Genomic DNA, 14,525 nt, shown 5'->3' on the forward strand with positions numbered 1-14,525 from the left:
AGAAAAAAAATGATATTAGAAACCCTAAATATCATTTTTGAAGACCTATCCATAGATACCCCACACGTATGGGTTTGACGAAAAAAAAAATGTTTAATTTTACGACGTATTAAAAAAACTACTCACTAGATCTCGTTCAAACCAATTTTCGGTGGAAGTTTTCATCGTAATGTATATCATATATATTTTTTAGATTTTTCATTCTGTTATTTTAGAAGTTACATGGGGGGGACACATTTTTTTCACTTTGGAAGGTTCTCTCGCGCAAACAATTCAGTTTAGAAAAAAATGATATTAGAAACCTCAATATCATTTTTGAAGACCTATCCATAGATACCCCACACGTATGGGTTTGATGAAAAAAGATTTTTTGAGTTTCAGTTCTAAGTATGGGGAACCCCCAAAATTTATTGTTTTTTTTTTCTATTTTTGTGTGAAAATCTTAATGCGGTTCATAGAATACATCCACTTACTAAGTTTGAACAGTACAGCTCTTATAGTTTCGGAAAAAAGTGGCTGTGACAGAATCGGACAGACAGACGGACATGACGAATCTATAAGGGTTCCGTTTTTTGCCATTTGGCTACGGAACCCTAAAAAGCAGAATAATTCCGTCTTAATTGTTTAGTTTTTACGCCAACATAAGCAAGTAACATTTCTTAAGGCAAAATATAGCCCTACTAGTGACATCTATCGTTATCGTTAAACACCGTTACATTGTTTTAGTTTGTCTCATTCACGATGACGCGCAGGTAAGTCAAATCTAACCTTTAAAAACATGGTAATACGAGTCAAGGCACGCGTCTTCGTGAATGACACGATCTATAGGTTTTAGCGCCTCAATATCTACTAAAGTTCATGTAGGTACAGTCACCATGATATAGATTCACAGTGAATGTCTCGTCCAAAATGATCTACCTAGTTATTCGGTTCATCCGCAATGAACACATAAACCGGAGCACACACACCTAATAATTGGTAATTTTCAATCTGTTTTCAAGCCGCTGTTAGCACTCAAATCCTGTAATATAAGAGTCCAAAAGATACCGATCTTCGCATTTTAAGAGTCCAGAAATTTAGGACTTTATTTTGAATAGTATAGAGTTCAAACCGCATTGATGTTAACACAACGAAGGTATTTTGCGGTTAGCACACTGGATGCAATTGGGTACTTGACACATGTTGAATATTGTAACAAAATATTGTTAAACGGATAGAAAATGAGCCATCTATTATAAAAAAGTGGAATTTAAAAAAATATACTGAGATTATGAAAAAATACAAGGCTCCAAAGTCTCAAAAAAAATTTTTTTTTGTCCTTCAAAAATAGAGAAAAAAAAGCGGCCAAGTGCGAGTCGGACTCGCCCATGAAGGGTTCCTTTATGACGTATTAAAAAAAACTACTTAAACTACTAGATCTCGTTCAACATTTTACCACTTTGGACACACATTTTACCACTTTGGTAGTGTCTCTCGCGCAAACTATTCACTTTAGAAAAAAATTATATTAGAAACCTAAATATCATTTTGAAGACCTATCCATAGATACCCCACACGTATGGGTTTGACGAAAAAAAAAAATTTTTTTTAATTTTATGACGTATTAAAAAAAACTACTCACTAGATCTCGTTCAAACCAATTTTAGTTAGAAGTTTGCATCGTAATGTATATCATATATTTTTTTTAGATTTTTCATTCCGTTATTTTAGAAGTTACAGGGGGGGGACACACTTTTTTTTACTTTGGGAGGTTCTCTCGCGCAAACTATTCAGTTTAGAAAAAAAATGATATTAGAAACCTCAATATCATTTTTGAAGACCTATCCATAGATACCCCACATGTATGGGTATGTTGAAAAAAAAAAAATTAATTTCATGACGTATTAAAAAAAAACTACTTACTAGATCTCGTTCAAACCAATTTTCGGTGGAAGTTTACATGGCAATGTATATCATATATTTTTTTTAGATTTTTCATTCTGTTATTTTAGAAGTTACGGGGGGGGGGGGGGACATACATTTTACCACTTTGGAAGTGTCTCTCGCGCAAACTATTCATTTTAGAAAAAAATGATATTAGAAACCTCAATATCATTTTTGAAGACCTATCCATAGATACCCCACACGTATGGGTTTGATGAAAAAAGATTTTTTGAGTTTCAGTTCTAAGTATGGGGAACCCCCAAAATTTATTGGTTTTTTTCTATTTTTGTGTGAAAATCTTAATGCGGTTCATAGAATACATCCACTTACTAAGTTTGAACAGTACAGCTCTTATAGTTTCGGAAAAAAGTGACTGTGACAGAATCGGACAGACAGACGGACATGACGAATCTATAAGGGTTCCGTTTTTTGCCATTTGGCCCCTAAAAAGGAACCCTAAAAAGGCGAGTGGTGTGAGTTACAATGTGAGCCGGAGCCGAAGGCGTAGGCGAACATTGTAAAGGAATACGCCACGAGAATTTTTTGACCTACTTATACAACGTTGCATACAATATTTTTCCTACGAGTCAACAAAAATAAATCTTAATTTAGGTAAACAAATTACAGCAAAAGTATATAGCCAAGACGCGCGAGCATACCTTGTTCCGCGCCCGGCCCGCCCCGGGCCGCGGCCGGCCGGTCGGCGACACCTCCTCGTAACTCATGAGGCCCTGGTACTTGCTACTTGCTAAATTAATTTTTTGGACAGTTTTTTCTCAATTTTGGCCACCGTAGCCTACGGAGACTAACAAGCAACGCTAAGCGGTCTTCGTAGTCTATGGGTGTTGCTATATTACGGGTGTCACATGCGTGTTTCTGACTTATGAAGTAATTATTTTTACTATGCAACCAAATGAATATTTTGTAAGTTGGCAGCAATGCACTTAGTTTAAAACTGTATTCGATTTCGTTTTGTTAGGTTGGTAGCCATTAATCGCAGTAACGTTATAGCTTATAAAAGCACAAGAGCTTTTATGAGGAATAGACAATATAGACTTTTCTTGAAATCTTTTATGTATGTTCTTATATTCGTGTTAATGAATGCATAAATGACAGATAACAGTAGAGGAGTAGGAAAAACATAAAATATGGTGTAACCGCTTATGGGCAATAGTAGATTGTTAACCAAGGGTGGCAAGTTAATCATATGCGAGATGCATACTTTTATCCGAGTTAAACACTCTACTTTTCATTTCGACTATGAGGAAAGGCAAATACAAGAAATGATGACACACCAATGAAAATATTTCATATATTTAAATATTAAATTCAAGTAGGGTAACGTCACCAGTCATGGAACAGTTAAGAGCAAATTTGTAGCATTTGTGATATTTTCCTGATACATGTAAAAATTCTACTCCTTAGCATATTGTACAAAAGATACTAAAATAAACTCAATTTGTAATAAATATATGCATGTATTATAAAGACTTTTCTTTGACAATAAAAATTAATGACATAAGTGATGTTCTTATTTAAATGTTCTAAAATACCAAAGAGTAGAAAGAAGGTTGGGTCATTACATTCGTCCCTCCCCATCCCTGATCACATCTCTTCTATAAGTCTCCGAGGTGGTCTGGTTGCCCGCTGACTACGGTGCTGCGTTGTAGGGTTTGCCGATGTAGATACAGGATCTGGATCAGGCGACAGGCTTCTGTTACTCGTATTTCCTGTGTGTGATGAATCTTCAGGAGTGGTGGAGCTGTTGTGTGGAGGGCTCATCAGGGTGGAGTTAAGAGTGGCGGATGAGATTTGTGACGGTCCAGGACTCGAAGTGGCATCGGGCGTACGAAACATATCTGTTAGGGGGGATGAAGGAGATGGTTCATGGTAATTTGGAGGGTTATTAAGCGATTTCAGTCGAGGTCGAATATGATCAGCGTGTCGCCTTATGACGTCTCCATGTGGTGTCGAAATAGTATAAGAGTAGCGATGTCTGCGCTCTGCTATAATTCCAGGCTGCCACGACTTTTCAAGCCGAGTTCTATGGTATACTGGACTACCGGGTGCATAATTTGGTTTATTCGTTGAGGTTTCAATATTGACCTTTACTTGTTTGTACTGTAATTCCCTCCTTTTATTTGGTCGAATATTTGACAATAACGTATTTATTTGACGTCCAAACATTACTTCCGCTGGTGATTTGCCCGTAGTGTTATGGGGTGTGATCCTGTACGTGAACAAAAACTCTCTTAAACGCTGGTGTTGGGGTTCTGTGCCGGATGCAAATCTTGATTTAAAAGTCCTTACGAGGCGTTCCGCGAGACCATTGGTTCTTGGGTGGTAAGGTGAAGATCTAATATGCAAAATGCCTTGATTTTTACAGTATTGTTTAAATTCTGATGATGTGAATTGTGGGCCGTTGTCAGATACAATTATTTCTGGGAGACCAAAGGTGCAGAATATGTCGTCTAACTCAGTGCACAATTTTGATGTAGTAATATTCTTCATAGGTTTAATTTCTATCCACTTCGATAAGGCATCGCTCAAGACTAACCAGTAAGTACCTTCAAAAGGTCCTGCAAAATCGATATGGATCCTTTCCCATACTTTCTCAGGGATAGACCACGAGTAGATTGGAAGTTCAGGGCAATGAGGTCTATTTTGTTGGCATCTACAACATCTCTTGACATACTGGTCTACGTCTTCATCAATGGATGGCCACCAAACATAGAAACGTGCAAGTGCCTTCATTGCTGATATTCCAGGATGGCCTCTATGGAGGTATGCAAGGACTTTGCGTTGTAGTTTTTCTGGAATCACCACTCTACCTTGCCATAATATTATTTTGTTTTCTATTGAAAGTTCGTTACGCTTTTTGAAGAAATGCTTAACGTCACTGGTAAAGTGTATTTCTCTCCAGCCGGTTTTGATACATTTTAAAACTTCTGATAATATGACGTCTTGGCTGGTTGTCTCCTTCAAAAGATCCTCAGAGAGATGTAAATCTGTCATTCTGGTTCCTAGAAGACATGACTCAATGCGATGTACAGCACACTCTGTTTCTGAAGGCTGTGTTTCAGAGTTTGGTAATCTGGAGAGGCAGTCGGCTAGTATGTTGTTTTCACCTTTCTGGTAACATATGTCGTAATTATAGCAGCCAATTATTAGTGCCCATCGAACGAGTCTGTTATTTGCTACTTTGGGAAGATTACGCTGAGAACCCAGTATATGGATTAATGGCTTGTGGTCAGTAAGTAAGGTAAATTTGGTTCCTCGTAAATATTGGTCGAATTTCTTGATTCCAAACAAAATGGCGAGTGCTTCGCGATCAATGACTGAATATTTCGTCTCCGCTGTTCGAAGTTTCCTTGAGGCAAAAGCTATGGGTTGTTCTGTGTTCCCATTCTTGTGATACAACACGGCTCCCACGCCTTTCTCTGAAGCGTCACATGCTAGAAAGATTGATCTGTCTTCGTCAAACGCAGTCAGTGGTTTTGATAAGGTAATGCATTGTTTAGTGGCTTCGAATATCTGATTTTCATGTTCTGTCCAACGCCACGGTTGCCTATTACCAGTAAGTTCATGAAGGTCAGCGCATATTCCGTGTAAATGTGGTATAAAACGTTCATAGAAATTTACAAGACCCAGAAATGATCTTAATTCTTTAGCGTTGGTAGGTGTCGCAGCTTTGGAAATTGCTTCTAGTTTCTGTTTTGTCGGGCGTATACCGTTTTTGTCTATAGAGTGGCCAAGATATTCTATTTGATTTTGTAGAAATGAACATTTTTGTAGATTTACTTTTAGGCCTGCTTTCTGTAGTCGCTCAAAGATGACGCCAAGTGTGCGTAGGTGTTCCTTCACGTCTTCTCCGGCTATTGCAACGTCATCAAAATACACTGCTGTGTTAGGAATGTCCCTTAGTAATTCGTCTAAGTAATGTTGAAATATGGAGGGCGCTGTTGATATTCCAAAAGGCATTCTATTATACCTAAAATATCCTAGATGTGTCGATAGTGTTAGGTATTTTTTTGATTCCGGTGCTATTTCAAATTGCAGATAGGCGTCCTTAAGGTCTATTTTTGAAAATATTTTCCCTCGTGCTAATTTTTGTCGTAGTTGATCGAAAAGTGGAACTGGGGTGTAAATGTTTAATCAAAACAGGGTTTAACGTACTTCTGAAGTCTCCACAGATTCTTATATCACCGTTCGGTTTTACGACGTTTACTGTGGGTATCGCCCACTCTACTGGTGTCACGTTAGGGTCTACGGGATGTATAATGTTATCTGCCACAAGGCGCGCTATTTCTTTTTCAATATTTTTTTTTATCCCATCCTCGTCGCCAATAAAATAAACTCAATTTGTAATAAATATATGCATGTATTATATAGACTTTTCTTTGACAATAAAAATTAATGACATAAGTGATGTTCTTATTTAAATGTTCTAAAATACCAAAGAGTAGAAAGAAGGTTGGGTCATTACAGATACTGCAATTTGTTTCCACATAATCAACAAATTAAAACTATGTTTTTTATCTCCAGTCATGGACCACAAAGCTCCAGTGATGGAACCCCCGGTAATGGAAAGGAACCAGTGATGGGTCCCCTATAATGGGACATGAGTACATGACCCTAGCGATCTGAAACATTAGAATGAGAATAGGGACAACGATATTCATTTAAAATAAATGTATTTAATTCCACAATTCAATATATTAGGGCTAATGTAGACTATGAGAGAAGTCGCATACGATATTCATTACATTGCGTTATTTGATCGTTCGGCAGAATTCCGCAATGTAGCTAAAATACCATGCGGGTTTAAGACCCTAAAGTACCGTTCGTATTCAGACTGCTCCAGCATTACTGCAGCAGTATTGCAGCGCGATATGACTGCCAACTGAATTGCTGCCTCAAAAATGCGGCCAGCAGTAATGTCGCGTTGCAATACTGCTGCAGTAATGCTGCTGACATCATACCATACTGCCACAAACATGAAATTTTAAAATAGTTGACATAACTACATTTTACTTAATTACTTCTGTATTCATAAAACATGAAATTACGGCATGGCAAGCATCATTGTATAATATTGTCCCATCATAGGAGGTATGCAGTTTTACAGCTCCTATAATGGGATTTGGCAAATTATCATTTTTTTTTTACATCTCTGGAGTAACAACATAATGTGTTATATACCTAATCGGAACGAATGAAACAAAGTTTAATTCAGGCGCTACCCTTTCTGTCTTCCAACATGAGTCCTAATGATATGTATAATTCATTCTTTCACACTTTTATGGAAAATTATAATGCGATATTTACTACAAAATCGGTTATGGTTAGTGATGCATCAGTTTTTAGTGAGTGGGCTACTGCAGAGTTACATCAACGAAGACGTGCATTGTATGCCTTGTATGAGGAACGGCGGTTCAATACGAGTGATGAATTTAAAGAATATGTTAAACAATATTCGAAGAAGTTTAAAATAGATTGCCATATCGCTAAGCGTAATTATTTAAGTCAAACAATAAAAACTAGCTCTGATATAATTAAAATAACGTGGAAAGTAATTAATGTGGAGACTGGTAGATCAAAGCAAAGGATGAAAGATCTTAAACTAAAAATTGATGACAAAATCGTAGATTCCAGTTTAGATGTAGCAACAGAATTTGAAAAATTCTTCACCGAGGTACCAGCTTCCACAACTAAGAACTTAAATTCATCACCCTCGTCTGCCGTTACACTGTTAGAAGAGAATGTCCCAGAATGTAATAGAAACCTTAATTTTGAACATGTGAGTGCCTCAGATATATTAAAGGCGTTTAAATCAATTAATGTAAAAAAAACTAGTGACCTTTGGGGAGTCTCCGTTCATACTGTCAAATCCTTAATAGAAGTTGTAGCGCCTGACCTGGTAGTTATATTTAATAACAGTGTTGACTGCGGTGAGTTTCCTGATCTAATGAAACATAGTAAAGTCACTCCTTTATTTAAATCAGGTAGCACATCCGACCCCACTAACTTTAGACCGATATCAGTGTTACCAACATTCAGCAAAATTTTTGAAAAAATAGTTTTGAGTCAGTTATTGAAACATTTTAACATTAATAATCGAATGCACAACAAACAATTTGGTTTTACACGGGGTCGCTCAACAACCGACGCTGGTGTTGAGCTAATTAAAGAGATCTTCGATGCCTGGGAGGAATCACAGGATGCTTTAGGTATCTTCTGTGACTTATCTAAGGCCTTCGATTGCGTCTGTCATGAAACATTGATCAGGAAACTGCACTATTATGGAGTAAATTCAGTGCCGAGCCGGCACTGAATTTAATAAAGTCTTACACGGTAGAATACAAAGGGTTGATGTGAGTGGACAGCGATCACCGGGGTCATTGGTCTCTATGGGTGTACCGCAGGGATCAATATTGGGGCCGTTCCTGTTCCTTATCTACATTAATGACCTGCCTTACCTTGTAAAGACCCACCATGACATAGTATTGTTTGCAGACGATACCTCACTTATTTTCAAAGTCAAACGACAGCAACAAGCTTGCAGTGATGTAAACAATGCTATTTCTAAAGTAGTAAATTGGTTTAATGTTCATAATTTATTGTTAAATGAGAAAAAGACTAAGTGCATTAAGTTTGTTACAAGTCACATAAGGAATGAGCAAACAAGTGTCATTGTCAAGGATGAGGAATTGGAACTAGTAGATAGCACAGTTTTTCTTGGTATAACTTTAGATTCTAAACTACAATGGGGTCCCCATATTGCTAATCTCTCGAATAGACTGAGTTCTGCAGCTTTTGCAGTGAGCAAGATCCGTCAGTTAACAGACGTGAAAACAGCTCGATTAGTTTACTTTAGTTACTTTCATAGCATTATGTCATATGGTATTTTACTATGGGGCAGTGCCTCAGATATAAATACCATTTTTGTTCTGCAGAAGAGGGCTATTCGTGCAATATATAAAATGTACCATAGAGACACACTTAGAGATAAGTTTAAGGACATTAACATAATGACAGTGCACTGTCAATATATTTATGAGAATATTCTGTATGTACATAAAAACATTGCCAGTTTTAAGAAAACTGTGAAATACATAATATTAATACTAGAAATAAGCATAAGCTCGCAGTGCCCTTCACTAGGCTCCATAAAATTAAGAAATCATTCATGGGTAATTGTGTAAGATTTTACAATAAACTTCCTAATATTATAACTGAATTTTCTGTTAGTAAATTTAAAAATTATGGAAAACGTAAGCTTATCTCTAAAGCCTATTATAGCACACAAGACTACATAAATGATGAAACACCGTGGGATTAAGTGTGATTGTAAAGAATGAATTATTTATTGTTATGTTATTAATGATGAAATTGATAATTCAATGTATATAAATACCGTATTTTTTGACATTTAGATTTTATTCTAGAAAGGTTCTAGACTAGTATTTTTATACAATTTTGATGTTTGACGATCCTTTTGTGAAATTCTTATTATTAAGTTTACCATATCTATAATAGTTCAATGTTTTTTTAGAACAATAATACCTGCATCAATAAATTGCTCTGATATTTAGATTAAGATGCTATTTGTAAAATTTGACGATTTAAAAGTGCTTGTTGCTAGGCCTATTTGAATAAAGAATATTTTGACTTTGACTTTGACTTTAATCTCATGGTAAATGCAATAGGGTTGTTTCCAATTTTTAGAAACGCTTGTATTACGTTCTATATTAACTAAAAGTTGCCCTAAAATTCAACTTTTATACTAAAAACGGCTTTAAATATGTTAAATTAACAAAATATATTTTGACAGATGCTTTCGCGCCCAAAACGCTCTTCGAAAATTGTGTGACGTCACAGTTTACGGTTTGACACATAACTACATACACACGTAGAAGATACGAACTGTCAACTGACATATGCCATTTGTTGTTTATCGCCTAACTGTCAACAGTGTCAATCCGAGAGTTGTGACGTCATCAGAATCTTCAATGACGTTTCGAGCTTGGTCACGTGATGTGTGCCAAAAGATATTTTAAATTCAATATTTACAAAAATATGGTCATTACAGGTCCCCTAAAAGTAGTTTAACATGTTCTTACAATCCAAAAGAATTGAGTGGGGTACAATTCTGCCCTAAGATTTGTAGATGGAAACAACCCTATTAACAAAACTCATTCTAATTTACACGATGTAAATATATAATTATAATTTAAAATATGTACTCACCTCTCTTAGCGGAGTTGTTAAGAATTCTTTCTGATTATTTTTTCAGTTCCACGACAACTTTTGGCTTGGCGCAAATTTCTTAAGAAAAAGCGGCCAAGTGCGAGTCGGACTCGCCCATGAAGGGTTCCGTACCATTTATGACGTATTAAAAAAAACTACTTACTAGATCTGGTCAAACCAATTTTCGTTGGAAGTTTGCATGGTAATGTATATCATATATTTTTTTTAGATTTTTCATTCCGTTATTTTAGAAGTTACAGGGGGGGGGGGACACACTTTTTTTCACTTTGGAAGTGTCTCTCGCGCAAACTATTCAGTTTAGAAAAAAATGATATTAGAAACCTAAATATCATTTTTGAAGACCTATCCTTAGATATACAAGAATTATGATGAAGGAGCGGAACAAGGCAGAACAGAAAGCTAGGAAAACAAACAACCCGGAAAAAAAGAAAATTTACCAATCACTTCGCAATCTGGTGACTACGGCAAGGCGAAGAGAAAAAACAGCATACATGACAAAAAAAGTCAATTTGAATATTCACAACCCTAAACAAATGTGGAATGAGGTAAACAACATCTTAGGTAGACAAACAAAAGACGAAATACCTCATCATTTGCGTGCACCGGACCTGGTTAACAACTTTTCATAGACTCCGTACCTCCAGCACTGCAGCTAAATTCAAATGACTCTATAACACATTCTACGAGCGGCAACACACAGATTGTATTGTATTTGCAAAGCGTGTCTGTAGATAAAGTTAATTGTAAGTATAATCAATTCCATCAGCTCAAGGGCTGTAGGCAGCGACGGTGTTTCTATAATAATGATTAAACTAACTTTACCGTACTCACTTGATGCTATTACCGCCATCATAAATACCTCAATGTTATCTGGTAGATTCCCGGTGGCCTGGAAAACCTCTATTGTCAAACCGATTCCAAAAACGACATCTCCACAAACCTTCGGTGACCTTCGCCCGATTAGCATTTTATCAGTTCTCTCCAAAATCCAAGAGAAAGTGGTGAACGAGCAGGTACGAACGCACTTGGAGAAAAACAAAATATTGCCAGAAGCTCAATCTGGATTTCGCAAACATCATAGCACTACAACAGCTATTGCGCATTTGGTGGATGAGACACTTAAGGCTTCTAACGATGGACTTGCGACAATTCTTGTCTTGTTAGACTTTAGCCGCGCATTTGATAGTATATTGATTCCCGTGCTACTTAACAGAATGAAGATCTACGGATTTTCTGAGTCACTTTGTCAATGGTTCTGTTCCTATTTCTCAGACAGAAACCAAATAGTTGAATGCCCAAACGACGAAGGTAAAATTGCTCGCTCATCACCCCGAATGCTTAACAGAGGAGTAATCCAAGGGTCAATATTGGGTCCGACTTTATATAGTCTGTACACTTCGAGTCTTCTCGAGGTCATCAAAAATTGTTCGTACCACATGTATGCAGATGACACCCAGCTAATGAAGCATATACGCCCCTCAGAAACTGACGTGACACTTGCAATATCGCAAATTAATACCGATTTAGAAGCTGTAGCAGGTTGGTCCAATGACAATGGTCTCATCATTAACCCTAAAAAATCTGTCTTCATTATTTTAGGAACGAAAAAACAGATTGCTAAAGTACGTGGCTTTGAAATGGATTTGCGAATATCAGGGCTGCCTATATCAGAAGAAAGTCAGGTTAAAAATTTAGGCATCGTAATGGAGGAGTCGCTTCGATTTGAAGCTCATATAAATACCAAAATGTTATGGTGCACTAAAATCATTATATAAGCTTAGACCCCACCTAACACAAAATGTTCGCGAACGCTTGTCAGATGCACTAGTTTTATCCCAACTGGATTATGGAGACGTTGTATATGGGCCTTGCATAAGAAAAAGAACAGAACGAGTGATTCAACGTGTGCAACATTCATGCATGCGTTTCTGTCAAGATATCCCTCGTCGCTCACATATTAGCCCTTACCTCAATAAAGCTAGTAAGCTGAATATGTCAAATAGACGAATATTAAAGCTTGCGGCTATGGTATTTACGCTTAAACAATCTGGCATTCCACCATATCTCGCGCGTAAACTTGAATGGAAGCCTAACCGTAAGTTGAAAGGTTTGCGTGAGCAACAAGAGCGTATCTCCCTTCCACTATTTCGGCTTCAGTCATTTAGAGGCAGTTTTCGCTATGCTGCGTCTAAATGCTGGAACAATTTGCCGCCACCCGTAGTTAACAGTAAGTCCCTGGCGGTTTTCAAACTGCGTTGCAAGGCATATTTACTGGACCTCCAAAAGGAAGTAACGTACACTTTTGGTTGAATGACCTGCTCTATAGATATTTAAATTTAGTTATCTTTTTTTTTTTGTATTTACTGCGTATTGTTCGGTTTTGCTATCCTGTCTTAAATGTAATAGTGTTAATGTTTCTGCTGTCCTTAGCTAGATGTACAAATACGGCGGTGGCAGAATAACAGCGTCCGTTGCTGGAAGTCCTTAGGGCCACTGTGCCCCGAGGCCTTTTGGCGCAGACATTAGCTGAGCCACTTTCCCTTTCAATTAGTTTCTAAGCATTATTGTGTACTTTTATTATGTACCTATGTTTAAACTTTTTGAATAAACGTCTTTATTATTATTATTTGTATGTCTTTCCATATCTCGGGACCATGGGGTCCCGGACCTTTGGGAGGCATGCGTGGGGCCGAAGCCAACAGCGCAGAGGCCCTTTTAGACAAATTTGATGTTATGTAATACACTAGCTAGAACCCATTCACGGGTACAAATAGATACCCGTAAATCGGTCCCAGCTGGTGTAGGGGCTATTGTAAATAAAGTGGAGAAGAGGGCCGGTTATGGTGTTGAACTTTGGCTGGTCAAAAGATTGGGCTATTGTAAAGAGATCCGGACACCTGCCATAACAATGCTTGAACACGTTATCGAGGCAGGCGGTGACTTGCCGCTGACTAGATGGGCCCCTGAAACTGCCGTCGTAAAGACGACCAGGAGCAACACCTTATTATTATTATTATATCCCCTTTATTTATTTTTGGTCTTAGGCTAGGTCATTTATAATATGAATATAAAAGTAAAATATAAAAATTAATTATTATTATTGTATCTCCTTGGATTTCACGGGCCTATAAATCCCGGTCTTTTGATAGGCTTGCATGGGGATATAGATCCAACACGTAGAGGCCTCTTGGAGAGCTTTAATGTCATGTAGAACGCCTGCTGGAACCCGTTCACGGGCGCAACAATAGACACCAATGAACCGGTCGCAACAGGCATTGGGACTATTGTAGTAAAGTGAACAGTATAACGGTCTATGGATTGAAGTTTGGGAGGACAATGAGACTGGGTTATTGCAAAGACGTCCGGACACCTGCCATAACAATGTTTTCACTAGTTATCGAGGCAGGCGGTGACTCGCCGCCCACTAGATGGGCCCCTGAAAATGCCGTCCTGAAGACGACCAGGAGCAACACCAACGTATTAAAAAAAAACTATTTACTAGATCTCGTTCGAACCAATTTTCGGTGGAAGTTTGCATGGCAATGTATATCATATATTTTTTTTAGATTTTTCATTCTGTTATTTTAGAAGTTACGGGGGGGGGGGGACACTTTTTACCACTTTGGAAGTGTCTCTCGAGCAAACTATTCAGTTTAGAAAAAAATGATATTAGAAACCTCAATATCATTTTTAAAGACCTGTCCATAGATATCCCACACGTATGGGTTTGATGAAAAAAGATTTTTTAAGTTTCAGTTCTAAGTATGGGGAACCCCCAAAATTTATTGTTTTTTTTTTTCATTTTTGTGTACTTACCAAGTTTGAACAGTATAGCTTTTATAGTTTCGGAAAAAAGTGGCTGTGACAGAATCGGACAGACAGACGGACATGACGAATCTATAAGGGTTCCGTTTTTTGCCATTTGGCTACGGAACCCTAATAAGAAAAAAGCAAATTTAATGAACATCAAACTTAAGATGCTCTATGACTCTTATTTATGGTAAAAGGTTGCCAGTACTTATAAACTAGTTTTAGTTACTTATTTTATAAAATTTGTGGTTTTATGTCCCATTACCGGTTCCTGCGGCGGCATCATGGTTCTATTTTTATCACTTGTCACTATGCCCGACACTTTCGCACTTACATACTTGTTAGAACGGGACAGGTATGGTGACAAATGATAAAGAGCCGACCATTTCTTAGCCCTACTGTTCCGTTATAGGGGTATCTACTATATGTACATAGTATAATTTTTTAATAATGCAATGCAATTGACATTTCACATCGATAATAAGTACTTGGTTTTAAAATGCGGAAGCTAATATGAGAGC

At 37.3% G+C, this 14,525-nt stretch overlaps 1 long non-coding RNA gene across 1 annotated transcript; it reads right to left on the reverse strand.

The window, feature by feature from the left end:
- Positions 1-364: 364 nt before the first annotated feature.
- LOC133516993 (uncharacterized) lies at positions 365-1,959 on the reverse strand. Its single transcript, XR_009799312.1, has 2 exons — positions 1,800-1,959; positions 365-1,515 (listed from the first exon to the last, which is right to left on the reverse strand). It is a non-coding gene; the product is annotated as an uncharacterized LOC133516993 (long non-coding RNA).
- Between the last annotated feature and the right edge of the window lie 12,566 nt (positions 1,960-14,525).

This window comes from Cydia pomonella, chromosome 1, assembly GCF_033807575.1.
Source record: "Cydia pomonella isolate Wapato2018A chromosome 1, ilCydPomo1, whole genome shotgun sequence".
In the NCBI taxonomy this organism is placed as follows: domain Eukaryota; kingdom Metazoa; phylum Arthropoda; class Insecta; order Lepidoptera; family Tortricidae; genus Cydia; species Cydia pomonella.